Here is a 15,207-nt window from a genome sequence, read left to right as displayed (position 1 = left end):
GCAGAGAAGACTTAGAGAGCCAGGATGAGGACATCAGTACAGGTGGGGCTTGTTAATACTTGGGACAGTGGGAGGAGGCCACAGGAAACAGTCGCCTTTGGGCCACCTAGACGGAACTGAGGCACTAGAAGAGATGCTGGTTGTAAACAATCCAAACTGTCTTGTCTTGTAAGAACAGCTCTGAAACGCACACCACTAGGGCAATTTCACTTCTGAAATAACACAGGCACTGCTCTTGTGCCATCTCTCTCGAAAAACTCCAGAGTACCACGTGCCCTCCTTCTCTCAGTGTCAGCATGGAAACTTCCCAGCATGCCCCGTGCCCTCCCGGCATGCCCCGCCCCTTCCCGGCACGCCCCGCTGCTGCTCCCACAGCGGGCTCTCCCAGAGGCCTCTGGGCGCTCCGCTGCGGTTTCCAGTCCCCGGGGTGGTCACGCATGGACTGGAGGTCCTGCCCCTGGTGCAGGAAGTGGGCTTGTGTGCGGTGACGAGACATCTTCAAGGTAGGATATCCACCCAGGCCCTGAATGCTTGGAAAATCTCCCTGACCTCCTCTCACAGGATCTCATGTGACCTTCACAATCCCGAAAGCCCAGCGGCCCCAAGGCTTACCCACCTGGGAACAAGCCGTGTTTCCCAACGTCAATCAACCTCAGGTTAGACAATCTAGGGAGAACACCTGCTCAGGATCAAACATTTCCTCTTCAGCCTTGTGCGCAAATCTTCAGCCGTATCCTGCCTGGGCTATTATTCATCTTCTAATTGCTTTGTTTCCCGGTACCTCAAATCATTTTCTGCAGAAACCGAGTTTAACTATGTTCAGAGGAACAGGGAATGCAAAGGGAGTTTCAGAAAACTAGCCACCCACTTTTTTCAGTTCTAGTGTTGAATGCAAACTCTACCCAATTTTATTGTTAGTATTATGAATGTCTGACATCCGGAGACTGCTTTAGAATTTATCGAGTAGTTTTATGTGTTTATTAACTAAATTGACCCTATAAATAATTCTGTGGGTTGGTAGGTTGTGTGATTATCTTGTGCATTTTGCAAATAAAGGAACAATCTGTGATTAATAGACTTGCTGAAGTCTCATGTCTAGTAAGTGGCAGAACCGAGGACTCACATCCAGGACTTCCCACTTTGTTACCCATACTAAGAGATTTCTTTAAAAAAAAAAACAAACCCATTATTCAGAGGCCTTCACTTGTGTTCATTTTGGTTAACATAAGTAAAGGACTACCCTGTAATATGAAATATCCTTCTCTTTTTGGGGGTAGTCTGATTAAAAAAAAATCAAAACAACAAAACCCCAGATATATATATATATGTATCCCAAGGTGATGTGGCCCCAAAGGCAGCTAGAAGGTCCTCTAGGGGTTTGGAGTGACCCTGGACCACTTGTAGTTCCTAATGCCAGGATCACACTAGCTATTCTCACATCGCAGGCTCAGCTCTACCTGGTCCCTCTGGCACTCTTCAAGCCTAAGCCCATGGATCTCCTAGGGTAATTGAAGCCTGACTTGGGAGCACAGGATGGAGAAAAGACAAGACATACTTAGAACACGTTGCAGGTTTGTTGTATGCTAGGAGATCTGGCATACATGATCTGGTTAATGGATTTTCCATCACCTGGGTTTGATCAGGTGTTTTTTCGCTAGCATGCTTTTGTTTTAACATCTAATAATGTTAGAAAAGTATATTCCTGAAACATTAGCTTAAATTATTTCTCCATTTTGAAATAAAGGCTGAAGATACTTTTTCCAGAGCCTGAGAATTTATTTTTTAATAGTACCCAGATGTTTTCTGAGAGAACATGGTATTAAAGATTTTGACAATAATGAAGGGAACAGAGGTGATGAAAAACACTTTTTCCTGCACTGTATATCCTTGTCTATATTTTAAAGATAAAGTGGTCTAGTTGAAAAAAAGCTTCATGTAAGAAATTAAAGAAAGTCTTAAAAACGAACCCCAAATACTTCTTTAAAGAAAAGAGTATCATCCTTAAATACTTTTTGAATATTACATATGATTTAATCACACACTCAAATAATGTAAGTATCCAATTAAACATAGATTGGTCAGGAAAATATATGGTCCTGTCTCCAGGGATTCGGCTGAAGAAATAATGCTAAAATACAATGAAACAAACTCAAATTTATGATAGCAGACATAGTATTATCTCTCTTCCAAAATATATTTAACTAATATGGATTGTATTATTTTGTTTCTGAAGGACGTCATTTAGTTAAAAACTACAAAGTCCTTAGTGAAGAGCTCAAAAATAATTGACATATAAACACTTAAATTTTAAGCCTTCCCATTGCAGTTACCTGTTGGAGTAAATAAAAGACCCTCATTAAATGTGAGGACTCATACCACATCTTTGCTATTTAAGTCTTTTAGGTTTCTTGGAAACGCCACCCACTGAAAGCAAAGTCTGATTGCTAAATCAGTATTAAGATAGTTAGAATCCAAGTGTGGTTTGTTTCTTTGCTGGGTTTTTATTTTTTATTGCTTCTTGCATTCTATACATAAATACTATGGTTTAATATTTTAAAATTGTTAAATAACAGAAAAGAGAAATTTCTGTAGTGAGATTTCTGCTTATTTTATATGTATGAAAGCTACTTTGCTTGTTTGGTTGTTACACACAGAAAAATCTATGGAGCTAAAAAAAAAAACCAGATATTGTCTGTCATGGAATTTAATAAGCCTGGCAGTAACTTATTTTTTGTCCTTAGGGAGAAATATCAGAGGCTAGTTTCCATCCCAAGGACAGAATAAAGTTATTGTGTAACAGACAACTTTTTTAACACACTAGATTTGTGCTAAAATACTATCTTGGGGCTATATGCCTTAAGACTACCTTCTAAGTAAGGGCCGTCTTTTGGGTACTTAAGAATGTAAGCTCTTTTGGGTAAAGTCCAAGATGAACTGTTCTTAGTTCAAAATCCAGTTATAGAGCATAGTGTTAAAGGTTAGCCTTGGATGTACTGACATTGTCATCATCTTATCATACATTAACATTTAAGTTTCTCTGGAAGGATTGTGGAGAGACCTTTTTCTGCTAGAGAAAGTGTGCAATATAGGAAAGAATTGTAGGGAGAGAAATGACAGTCCTGATCAAGCAGTCAAAATACCAAAATGTTAAGCTTTGGGAGTCAGTGAGTCAGTGAGCAGGGCTCTAATTCAAGCCCTGCCAGATGCTAGCTATGTAAGCTTTCACTGTACACTGGAGATGGTAATAGCACATACCTCATAGTGTTGTTGTGAGGATTAAATAAATTAATACATGTGATATGTCTGACATATACTAAGCAGTCAATAAATATTGGCTATTATAGTCTGTGAATTTAAGCTACTTACCCATTGCCTGTAGAGACAGAATGAGTGATGAGCCAAAAATAGAGGCTGGATGGTTGTGTTTGAAGGTTTCTTTTTTTTTAAATCATTTTATTTATTTATTTTTTCCCCCCAAAGCCCCAGTAGATAGTTGTATGTCATAGCTGCACAGCCTTCTAGTTGCTGTATGTGGGACGTGGCCTCAGCGTGGCCAGAGAAGCGGTGCGTCAGTGCGTGCCCGGGATCCAAACCCGGGCCGCCAGCAGCGGAGCGCGAGCACTTAACTGCTAAGCCACGGGGCCGGCCCGAAGGTTTCTTCTAGAGTCTAAATCCATGTGGTCTCACCCCCATTTTCCTTGTCACTCTACGCATGATGTAAACTCTTCAGTTGTCTAACCTGTATACCCTCTCAGTGTTCTCTTATCATAATATTCATCTGGGCTTCTCGTTCCCTATTCCAAACTCTTACTCCTCTCCTCTTCCTGAAATCCTTCCACTGTGGCTGTCAGAATGAGGAATAAGCTCTGCTACATTCTCAGCCTCTTCTAAGTGTCGCAGTCTAGTTTTAACCAAAATCTGGCTCTCCACCAAGGACACTGCATCCCGGGAAGCCCTTTCAAGAGGAAGTTGTTCATTGTCCTCATTCGTCAGTGCCATTTCCAGACCATTTCTCTTCTACCCTCTGTAGGCATCTCAGAGATCTCACTGACACTATCAGGACAGTGTTGGGATGATAATACTACTTAATTAATAGTTGTAGGGATCATATGGGGACAATGCATGTAAAAAGCTTAGCACAGTGCTAAGAACATATAAATTCTCAGTAAATATTAGTTTTTACTCTTATGTCTACCTGCCTCTCCCAGCAGTGTGTGTCATCATCCAAAATAACCACACCTTTGAAATCAGGCTTTCAGCCTATTCCTGACTTGTATCTCCTGTCTGTTCTAGTCCATTGACTCCCTGCTTTTCTCTAGTCTATCACTACACACCCGTTCCCACTTCCCTCTCTAAGCTGGAACACAGCTTAGATTCTATTCTCCCACGTTAGTCATTTTCTTGTCAATATTATAAACTCTCTTGCTTTGTTGTCTTTCATTCACATCTATCTAGCAGATTCCCAAACCTAGATGAACCCAATTGTCTATCTTGTCTTCACCTGCCCCCAGGTTGCTGGGGAAAATCATACTACTGAGTAGATTTATATCACTATCAATTCGTTGTCACTAACCTCACCTGGGCTCTCAACACTCTCTGTCCATCCCTACTGTGTTCTCTTTGTCAGCTTTATATCCCATTCTGCACTTGCTTGTTTCAGACCTTTTCCAATTTTTTCAAAATAGATGCCCTCGCACTTACCTTCTTCCCCGGCCCCACTCTCAGTGAATTACCTTGCATCCTACTTCACAGTCAGATTAGAAAAAGGGAAACTCTTGATGTTTAAAAGCCTATAAACTCATTGTTTCCTCATTTCCCCCTGTTTCTGTGAAAGAGGTTGTCTTTCTCCAGTCTACCTGTGTTCTCGATCTTTCTTTCACAGGATCCATTGATAATTTCCTCTCCTTTTTCTCTCTTTTTAACCTCTGCCTTTATACTGCCCATCAGCATTTAACAGCGCTCATATTGCCCATCTTTTTAAAAAAAAAACTCCCTTGACTCCACTTCTCCTTCCTATTTGTCTTCTCTTTCCTTTCCCCTTCTTATCTGAACTTCTTGAAGGAGATGTCTGTTCTCTGTCTCTATTCCCTCAAGTTCCACTCACTTCTCAGTCCCCTACAATATGGTTTTGGACTCCATCACTCTACTGGAACTGCTCTCAGCTCCGTATGTCCAAATTCAATAAAAATTCATAGTTTGCTTGACCTCTTGACTGCTTTTGAAATGACTGAGCACTGCGTCCTTCTTGAAGCCTTCTGTGTTCTTGGCTTCCATTACCATTTCTCTTGGCTTCCTTTTTGCCATTCTTTGCACCTGTTCCTCTGTTCATTCCTTGAATAAGGTCTCTGTTCTATGTTCTCTTCTCAACTCACTTTACGTATTTTCCTTTATAATGTCATCTAATTCTATAGTCTCAGATGCCCTGATATAGCAGTGACTCCCAAATTTATATCTACAGCCAAGGGCTCTCCTAAGCTTTAGATTCATATCTCTAACTGCTTATTGGACACCTCCTGTTGGATGTATCACGGTGCAAACTCAACATGTCTAAAACTGAACTCATGATCTTCACTTGCACCATCACAACCTGTTCCTCTGCCAGTGTTCCTTCATCTCAGTTAATGACACCCCAAGCTACCCAGTCATCCAAGACAGAAACCTGGGGATTATCCTTGACTTCTTCTCCCTCACTTCCTACATCCAACCAAAAAATCAAGTCTTCTATCTTTTACTTCCAAAATATCCCCAATCCATGTTTCTCTCATGCATACTTTTACTATCTTGATCAAACCACTGTCCTCTCTAACCTGGATTGTTTCAGTAGCCTCCTTCTGAAGTGTCTGTTTGACTCAAGTATTGCTCCCTCTCAAATCCCTCCCAATTCAGACAGAGTGCTTTTAAAAACACAAATTTGATTGTTACTACATGCTTTAAATCCTTTAATGGTATATTAGTCAGGGTTCAGCCAGAGAAGCAGAACCAGTAGGTGATATATACTAAGAGATTTATTGTAAGGTGTTTGTTGGTTTACACTGGTTGAGGCTGGCTTGGCAAGTCCAGTCTCCATAGGGCAAGCCGTCAGGAAGGGCAGGCTGGAATTCGCAGGCACTGGCTGAAGCTGTTGTCCATAGGCAGAATTTCTTCTTCAGAGAAGACTTGGTTCTGTTTTTAAGGCCTTTTAACTGATTGAATCAAGCCCACCCAGATTATCTGGGATAATCTCCCTTAATTAAAGTCAACTGGTTATGAACTTGAACCACATTTGCAAAATACTTTCACAGCAACACCTCGATTAGTGTTTGATTAAATAACTGGGGATTGTTAGCCTAGCCAAGTTGACACATCAAAAACATCATCACAAATGGCTTCCTTTGCCTTTTGAATAAAGCCCACACTTCTTAAAAGTGGCTGCTTGTTCTGCCTGGCATTCATCTTTCTGTCAAACCTGGTCTCTTTCTCTTCTCCCACTTTAACTCTAAGCTTTAGTAAGATTGAGGTTGTTTCATTTCCAGAATGTGCCTTGTTCTGTACCTAGAATGCTCTTTCTTTCTCTTTCTCTGCTTTACGTAGCTACCTCTGAGCTCATCCCTTCCTTAGGGATCCTTTCCTCACCCTTAGTCTGAATTAGGTCATGTTGTTAATAGCCCCTTAATGTCCTGTATGTCTTCTATCATAATATTCATCACATTTTATTGAAATTTCTTGTTTACTGTCTGTCTTCCTTGCTATACAGTAAGATATGTTTTATTACTGTATTCTAAGCATTTAGTATAATGCCTACACATAGTAGGTGGTCCCTAAATATGTGTGGAATAACTAGAAGAATGAATAAATGTAGTTCTATTATTTTGTTAGAAGTTTGGTTAAATTTGTGAATATAAGATATCCATACTTAATTAGAAGTGTAAAATGTATTACACAGCAAACATGTCTGACTTTATTTTTTCACTGTTATGGGTCATCCACAAATCTCTATTAGAATGGATAATAGAGTGGTAGCTTTTAAAAGTTTCTCCTTTTATAAGTACATATACCCTTACAGGAGACATGAGTTATTAATTTGTTCATTTATTAACTATTTCTTGAGCACCTTTCAGTCATTGTTATAGGTTCTAGGGATACAGTAGTAAACGAGACAGAGAAGGTACCTATTTTCGTGTAGCTTACATGAGAAGTAGAGACAAAAGACAGACAATAACCAAGTAATCAATAAATCAATAAGATAATTTCAGACAGTGATAAAAGAAAATAATAATAAAAACAATGTATTTGGTAGTGACTAGGACTCTGAGATGGGTTTGAAGTTAAGTGGTTAGGGAAAGCCTCATTTTATCCATCAATAAAATGAAGGTAGTTTTAACTGTCAAGAAAATACATTTCCCATTAAAGAGAGTGTGCATATTATGTGTATTAACTTAGTCAATTTTCAAAGTAACCTTTCTGTTTAGTAGATACAGAAACAGAGGCTCAGGGAATTAAGTATATTGCCTGAGGCCACATAGAGCTTCCAAGTGGCATAGCTGGAATTCAAATGTTGGTCTAGTTAATCTGAAGCCCATGCTTTCTCCACTGTATCATACTGCCACTCAGAAAGAAGGCCTTTTGAGAAAAAGGGCTACTTGTGTCACTGTTAGGTTTAAGCAATCTATTCTAGTATTTTTTGAGGATTTTTTTTAACCCGTATTCTATATCAATAATAATACACAATATTTATATGATACTTCCTGTTTTTCAAGGCACTTTTATTTTTATTATCTCATTATCCTATGACCACTAAGTAAGATACAGAGAACCTATAGATTTTTTGGGAGTTGAGAAAACTGAAATATGAAAGTTAAGTGATTTTGCCATGATTACATAGCTGAATAATGGTGGATATAGACTAGATCCAGTTCTCTTGACTTTTAGTCTGGTATTTTTTCCTGTATACCTATGAAAAAATCTGTTTATTTTCTTTTTTTAAGTACAAGAGTGTAAGATTTTAAGTCCAAATAAAACCTGAGAATTAATCTTAATTTCTCAGGCAAAATGCCAAAGATTTATTCATTAGTACTGGTAACTTCATTGCTAAAAAATGAAAAAGAAAAGAGGATAACAGGGAATAAGATAAGAAGTGTTATGTGTTTCATTGAAAAACTGATTCTACCCTTTTTTTCCTAATTTTATGCAAGTGAAAAAAGGACACCCAACTGCAAAGTCCTTGAGATGCTATTCAAATTCAAATACTTTCCGAAATACAAATATGTGATAACTTAATTCTTTGCAGCCTATGAAAAATCCATTTTTGTTTGTTGCGTTATTCTTGCTGATGTGTATGTTTTGCTTTATAATTATCAAGGAAGTAATAATGAAAATGGAAAAAAAAAATACTTTTTCACGTTATTCTATCATTGTGTTGTGGAAAGAAAATATATTCCCCTCTTTTCCAAAAGTCAGCTGGGTCTTATCAGCTTTGCAAAATGATGAATGAATGCCTTGTTCATTATTATTGCTTAGGTCATCCTTATTTATGCCAGTAATTCAAGGATTATGTTTTGATTGTTCTTGAGAGATGAAAACACTTTCTTGCTGATGAATGAACACTGCCCCTTTTAAAATATTTGTATGCAAAATGTCTTTAAAGCCATTATGAAATGCTTTGCAAGAGCATTAGGAAGCTGTTTTCGAAAAGCACTTTTTTTCTCTACCTTTTCTTTCATTCTAAGCAGTCCAGTTGAAAGGCCTTTCAGAGTTAACTTGTTTAAGCAATACCAGTGTTTTAGTGTAATGAATAACTTTTTATAGAAGACAATCGCACACAATTCAACGTGTCGGTATTTCTATTTCTGTGCTCCACCAATGCAGGGATTCTGTGGTAGAATCTCTTTCTTGGAGAAAGCTGAAGCGATCAAAACCCTGATTAACCTCTGATATTCACGTGGTGCTCTTGATCTTGAGGACTGCAGCAGTAACAAAGCGTTAATGGCAGCCATATGCTTGGGGTATTGTGGGTACGGGTGACCCAAATGTGAACCTGGGGGGTGACTGATGCTAACTGCTGTTTGTTTCAGGTTTGGTGTCGAGATTACTGATGAAGAGTTTGAGTTGCTACTTGACAGAATCCCTCTTGATGAAGATGGAAATGTCAGATACCCCCAGTTCATGGCCATGTTTGATTCTTGGTACTCCTTTTTCACATTTTCTCATTTCTTAGTAGTTTTCTGTTCTTGCAGTTTTTGATACAGAGAATGGACCCCTGAAAATATTAGGAGTAATTAAAATTTTCTCTTTATTGCTTTGTATCTCATTTATTAATATTTTATAAGTGACAAAGATTTTTGAAATAGCAATATTAACAAAAAAGAATCTTTTAACATCGATCCGTGGTGATTCATTTAAAAATATTTAATATTGCAACATCTGAAAAATGGACATGAGAAGGGATAGTGTGGCTGAGATGACAAAGGGAGAGGAGTGTAAACTGTGTTTGCAGAGTTGGGAAGAGAATTTCTGTAAGTTGCAAAAGTCAGGTCCTGGAGGTGAACTTTCCCAAATCACACTAAACACACTCCCACACATTGACCTTTTACCCCCTCACTTACTTCCAAATAACGTCCATTTACAAGACTTCTTACCGCTTCCTTCCAGTGGGGTCTATCTTAGACAGTAGAGTTCATGGCTGTTGCCAATGGATGTGTTAAAGGCAGAGCAAGAATGCTTTCTAAAATATTCCCAATCTAAATTTCTCTGTCACGGAACCCAAGGTTTTACTCTTTTCTAAAATCTTTTTATAGATTTTACAGAGTAGTTCAAAGCTTAAGTATTTAAAATTCTGATCAGTATTGACCATTTTATTCCTGAAATACCTTAAGGGATATTGCAGTCCCAGGCATCTGATGTTTTTGGCTGAGACCACTGAAAGGTGGGCTCCTTCTTTGTAAAGATACTTCTTTTCTCCAGAGCAATTTCAGGAAATAACTGTCTTCATCCCATACATCTCCTGCACTGTCCTCCAGATCTCATGATTATACTCTTTAACCATGAAACCCACCCATCATTTCTTGTTCTCTCTTGATAGCAGAGAAGATGGTTACCAACCTGATTTGATTTGAAGGGCATAACAAGACACACCCCTCCAACATTATTTTCCATCACACTTACCATAGAGCCTGAAATTCTCACCTTAAAGGATCCAGTTCTTTGAGACAGAAGATACTGATCCATGGAAGCAGCTGTTAAGATATTAATATCTCTGGGAGGGGTAATACTTTGTGAGTCTAATGCTTATTAGTTCATTTCCCAAAGTGTGTCGGAGGAACACTAGCTTCACAGAATGGTCAAAGCTCTCACCCTTAAAAACATTCCCATGGCCAAACAAGTGTGGGAAACTTATTCAAGTTTCTAATTAAATAAAGTTAAATGAATTCCTTTTCTGACAGACTTCGCATAGCTTTTAATATTGCTAGTGTGTGTGTTGTGAATCTCCAAGAAAGCAGAAACAGATCCTAAGACAAGTAGTTTATTTCAGAGATGACCCAGGATAGACTGGTAAGATAGCAGGGCAGTGAGACAGGGAAGGGAAGAAAGCCAATCTAGGATGCATTAATGAGCAGGTGATTGGCATGGGCATCTGGGGCTCCTTCCTGCTGAGGACCTCTGGGAAACTGTATAGAAACTACCTCAGCTGTGCTAGCTGAGGACAAGGAAGCCGGAGTGGGTATATCCATCAACTCACACCTACCATTGGTTGAGTGCTATTCTTGGCAGCATAAATAGCCTGGCTCTGCACAGAGGCTGGCAGAGCGTGCTCCCCATCAGAGAATGTCCTCAGGCCAAGTCATAGGTGCTTGTAGTAGAAAGCCCTCAGTGTAAAAGGGAACCAGGAGTGCTGAGGAGAGATGGGTAGGCCTTATCTAAAGGGGGGCATCTGCTTCAGTGGGGTTTAGTCTGTAGCATTTCCCAAACTTATTTGATCTTCTTTCATGGAGCATCTTAGAGGCTAGTGTTCCCTGGAACATAATTTGGGAACGCTACCCTAGTTAGATAAATTAATCCGCTAAGTAGTCTTTATCTTAGAAAGTCAAGATCAGGTGCCTGAGAGAATGAAATGAAGGAAGGGTGAGAGTTTTTAACAATAAGAGAGAGACCCAAGCAGGGTGCTGCAGGAGGAGATTCCTGAACACCCAGAAAGCAGCAGCGTAAGGGCACTTAGGCTGAAGTGTCGATGCCAAAGGAATGGTGCAAGGTGGCGAAAGAGTGAGGTGGGGGTTACTAAAGATAGAGTTGATGCGAGCTGGCCTATTCCCTTCAGTTTTAGGTGGATAAGTGTTAATGACAGGAGACAGCTCTCTTAATTCTTTGTATTCTTGATTTAAGATACCAAATAACAGACTGTAACTTCATTGTTAATATTAACAAAATGCCTCTACTTATCTGATATTGACAGACCATATCTCATCATTATTCCCATTTGCATGTAAGAAAATGGATGTATAGAAAGATTAAGTGATTTGCCCAGAATACATAAGCCAGTGAGTGGACACTGCTAATTGAACCCAGGTCCATCTAATTTGAAAGTCCACAGGCTTTGCACTATTCCATGTTGTGTCTCTGAATTATACAACAAGAGTAAGTCTGTTTAACAAGTGTTTATATCATGCCCCACATCATGCTAAGAGCTTTACATGCATTATTTCATTTAATGGTAAGACTGTTTTTCTAAATTCTGGTTAAATTCACTGATTGATTGTTAACTGTTCACCTCATCTGCCAGACAGGATGATCATAATTACCACTTGGTTGCGTGGGGTAAAGGCCTCTGAACTAGGTTTCAGGAGACTTGGGTGACAGGAGGTATAGTTTGGATTTTCATTTAATAACCTTGGTCAAGTTTTTAACGTTCCCTTGCTCTGGTTTTCTCATCTGTGAAATGAGAAGTTCAGATCACAATGTCTCTAAAGTCCTCTCTAGGTCTAAAGTTCTACTTGAAACAGTTGACATTCTTATAAATATTAATGGAGATTTGAAAGGGTCATTTAATATACTTAATGATGCTGTAGTAGAAACATGTTTTTCTGGAAAATATGAAGAATTAGCAAAACATAAGATTGAAATAAAAGTATTTTAGAATCATCATATTAAAATCAAAACAATAAACATTTATTGAGTATTTTCTGTGTTTTCAATCAGCCAAGCATTCCTGAATTGGGAAAACAAATATTTCTTTTAGAGAAATTATTTCTTTGCTAATTCTGTCACAAAATCTGCATATGTGATTGAGAACTTCATTTTTTAATGTATGTAATATATATATATATGGAGAAAAGGAACACAGCTATCAATAATTTAGGAGAATAAAGAACTGTAGAAGGCAGTATATAGAACAGTTAACAGTGCCAAGGGTATTAAAAATATAAAAAGCCATATTGCTTAGATTATTTTTTTCTAGTTTTATTGAGAAATATTTGACATACATCATTGGATGAGTTTAAGGTATACGGTGTGATGGTTCGCTTTACATGTATTGTGAAATGATTACCACAGTAGGTTTAGATAACATCCATCATCTCATGTAGATATAATAAAAAAATTTCTCCTTTTGATGAGAGCTCTTAGGATCAACTCTCTTAACAACTTTCCTATCTATCACACAGCAGTGTGAACTATAGTCATCATGTTGTACACTACATCCCTAGTACTCATTTATCTTATAACTGGAAGTTTGTCCCTTTTGACCACTTTCTTCCAATTCCCCCTCCCCCCAACCCCCAAAATTATTTTTATTTTACTTCTTTGTATGCTCCACCTTTAGTGCACCAGTTTTTTTTTTTTGTGAGGAAGATCAGTCCTGAGCTAACATCTGATGCCAATCCTCATCTTTTTTTTTGCCAAGGAAGATTGGCCCTGGGCTAACATCCATGCCCATCTTCCTCTACTTTATATGGGACGCCACCATAGCATGGTTTGATGAGTGGTGTATAGGTCCGTGCTTGGGATCTGAACCTGTGAACCCTCGGGCCGCCATAGCGGAGCACACGCACTTAACTGCTATGCCACCAGGCCAGCCCCTAGTGCCCCAGTTTTTAAGGATATACAGAAATACTCAAACTTCTTAACCCAATTAAAATTAATATCATTAAAATTTGATCATCATAGGATGTTTTGGGAAAATGTGGCAAAAAAATGACCAAGTCCATTAAAAACAAATGGTAGACTTTGTGACTTGCTCACACCAGTTTAATTCCCAAGGAACCAATGGAATTGTTTCTGTAGGTTTGTGACTTAGCTCATTCATTTTACACGCAGCTGTCCCGCTAAGATACCATCTCCAAGGATAGAATTCTCCTTCCAAAGCATATGTGTAGAGTTAAGGACCAGCCTAAGAGTCCTTTGGAAGATGGGAATGTCCAGACTTTATAAAAGCCTCCATTGATAACAGGAGATTTTGCAATCAAATCATCCAGAAGTCAGTCATCCAGAACCTTGGCTGTTTGTACTACAGAGTGCTTCCTTTTGGATTAAGAACCTTGTATTAGTTTCCTGGGACTGCCATAACAAAGTACCATAAACTAGGTGGCTTAAAACAACAGAAAGTTATTCTCTCACAGTTCTGAAAGCTAGAAGTCTGAAATCAAAGTGTCAGCAGGGCCATGCTCTCTCTGAGACTCTGGGTAGAATCCTACCTTGTCTTTTCCTGGCTTCTGGTGGTGACTGGCATCCTTGGTGTTCCTTGGCTTGCAGCCGCATCACTGCAATCTCTGCCTCTGTTGTCACGTGAGGTTCTCCCTGTATGTCTCTGTCTCTGTGTCCAGATTTCCCTCTTCTTATACAGACACCGGTCACATTAGCCAACCCTACTCTGGTATGACCTCATCTTAACTAATTATATGTCCAACTACCCTATTTTCAAATAAAGTCCCATTCTGAGGTACTAGGGGGTAAGGACATCAACATCTTCTTGAGGGACACGATTCAACACACAACAAACCTTGTTACAGACCTAACGTGTCTGGTTTCTTTCAGATTTGATTGCGGGAAGGGTGCAAGTAGGTGTTAGTTCTCCTGTATGTATTCTCTGACAAAAGCACTAATAGTAGCTATCATTTACCTACTACTTGTCAGGCACTAAATATTAACTCATTTGATTCTTACAACAACGCTGTTAAATATTTTACATATAAAAACCTCGGCCCAGAGTGTAAGTTGCCATTCTTACCAGTTAGCCGTGGTGGAGCCAGGATTCAGACCCAGACTGGCTGACTCCAGAACCCACACACCTAATATTACCCTGCCTCTCTGATCAGTAAGTAGGAGCAGTTACATCTGTGCTAACCAGGAAGGTTACATGTGGCTGTTGAGCACATGAAATTAAAAAATGCATAGATTCCAAGGACATCATATTTTCTGGCCACTGATTATTTTTTAGGTCTGAATTGAAATGTTACATAAGTGTAAAATACCGGATTTCTAAGACTTAGTATTGAAAAAAGACTGTTAAACTATCTCATTAATGATTTCTATATTGATTACATGTTGAAATGATAATGTTTTGGATATATTAGATTACATAAAATTATTAAAATTTATTTTACCTTTTTTTAATAAACTTTTAAAAATATACTAGTAGAAAATTTTAAATTACTTCTGTGGCTTGCAGTGTATTCCTGTTGGACAGCCCTGAGTTAGATAGAAAATCCTTTTATTTAGAGTGGACAGCATAATGGAAGGAAGGAATTGTTTTAGTCATTGTCTGATCCCAACTAAATCAGTTCTTAAAGTCTCTGTGTCTTAGTTTCTTTATCTGTAAAATGTGATAGAAAACTTAAATTTTCCTCACAAGTTTAATTGAATTAACAAATTGAGCAAAAGTAATTATAAATCATTTTACCCAATGTTTACAGGAGACTAGACAATTATCTGGTAAAGCGGGAAGAATATAAATAAATAGCTAATCTAGATTAAATATGAACTTGAAGTATTTACTTTATTCTCTTTTAGCAAATTGATGTGCAACTTTGAACTCCAGGCACTGAACCCAGAGCGAAATATTTCTGTGGTGTGGCAGTTCCCTATCATTTCTGGATTTACAATTTTATTTTAATAATGATAATTTCCTTTAATATAGGTCTATGAGGTGGCAAAGGCAGATATTGTTGTCTCCATTTTATAGATTTAAAAACAGACTCAGAGAGGTTCCTAACAGCTAGTTTGTTAAGATGCAGGGCTGGC

At 38.4% G+C, this 15,207-nt stretch overlaps 1 long non-coding RNA gene across 1 annotated transcript in view; it reads left to right on the top strand.

Annotated features, from left to right (window-relative positions):
* Nucleotides 1-422: 422 nt before the first annotated feature.
* Nucleotides 423-15,207, top strand: part of LOC147913330 (uncharacterized) — a 36,620-nt gene continuing 21,835 nt past the window's right edge. Inside the window, exons 1-2 of the long non-coding RNA XR_015548872.1 lie at nucleotides 423-503; nucleotides 9,051-9,161. This is a non-coding gene — a long non-coding RNA (uncharacterized LOC147913330). The remainder of the gene's footprint in view (nucleotides 504-9,050; nucleotides 9,162-15,207) is intronic.

The sequence above is a fragment of the Ceratotherium simum genome, chromosome 28, assembly GCF_057802395.1.
Source record: "Ceratotherium simum simum isolate JZ-2026a chromosome 28, ASM5780239v1, whole genome shotgun sequence".
In the NCBI taxonomy this organism is placed as follows: domain Eukaryota; kingdom Metazoa; phylum Chordata; class Mammalia; order Perissodactyla; family Rhinocerotidae; genus Ceratotherium; species Ceratotherium simum.
Note: the sequence above shows the minus strand (reverse complement) of the source record. Positions and strands in the feature narration are given on the sequence as shown.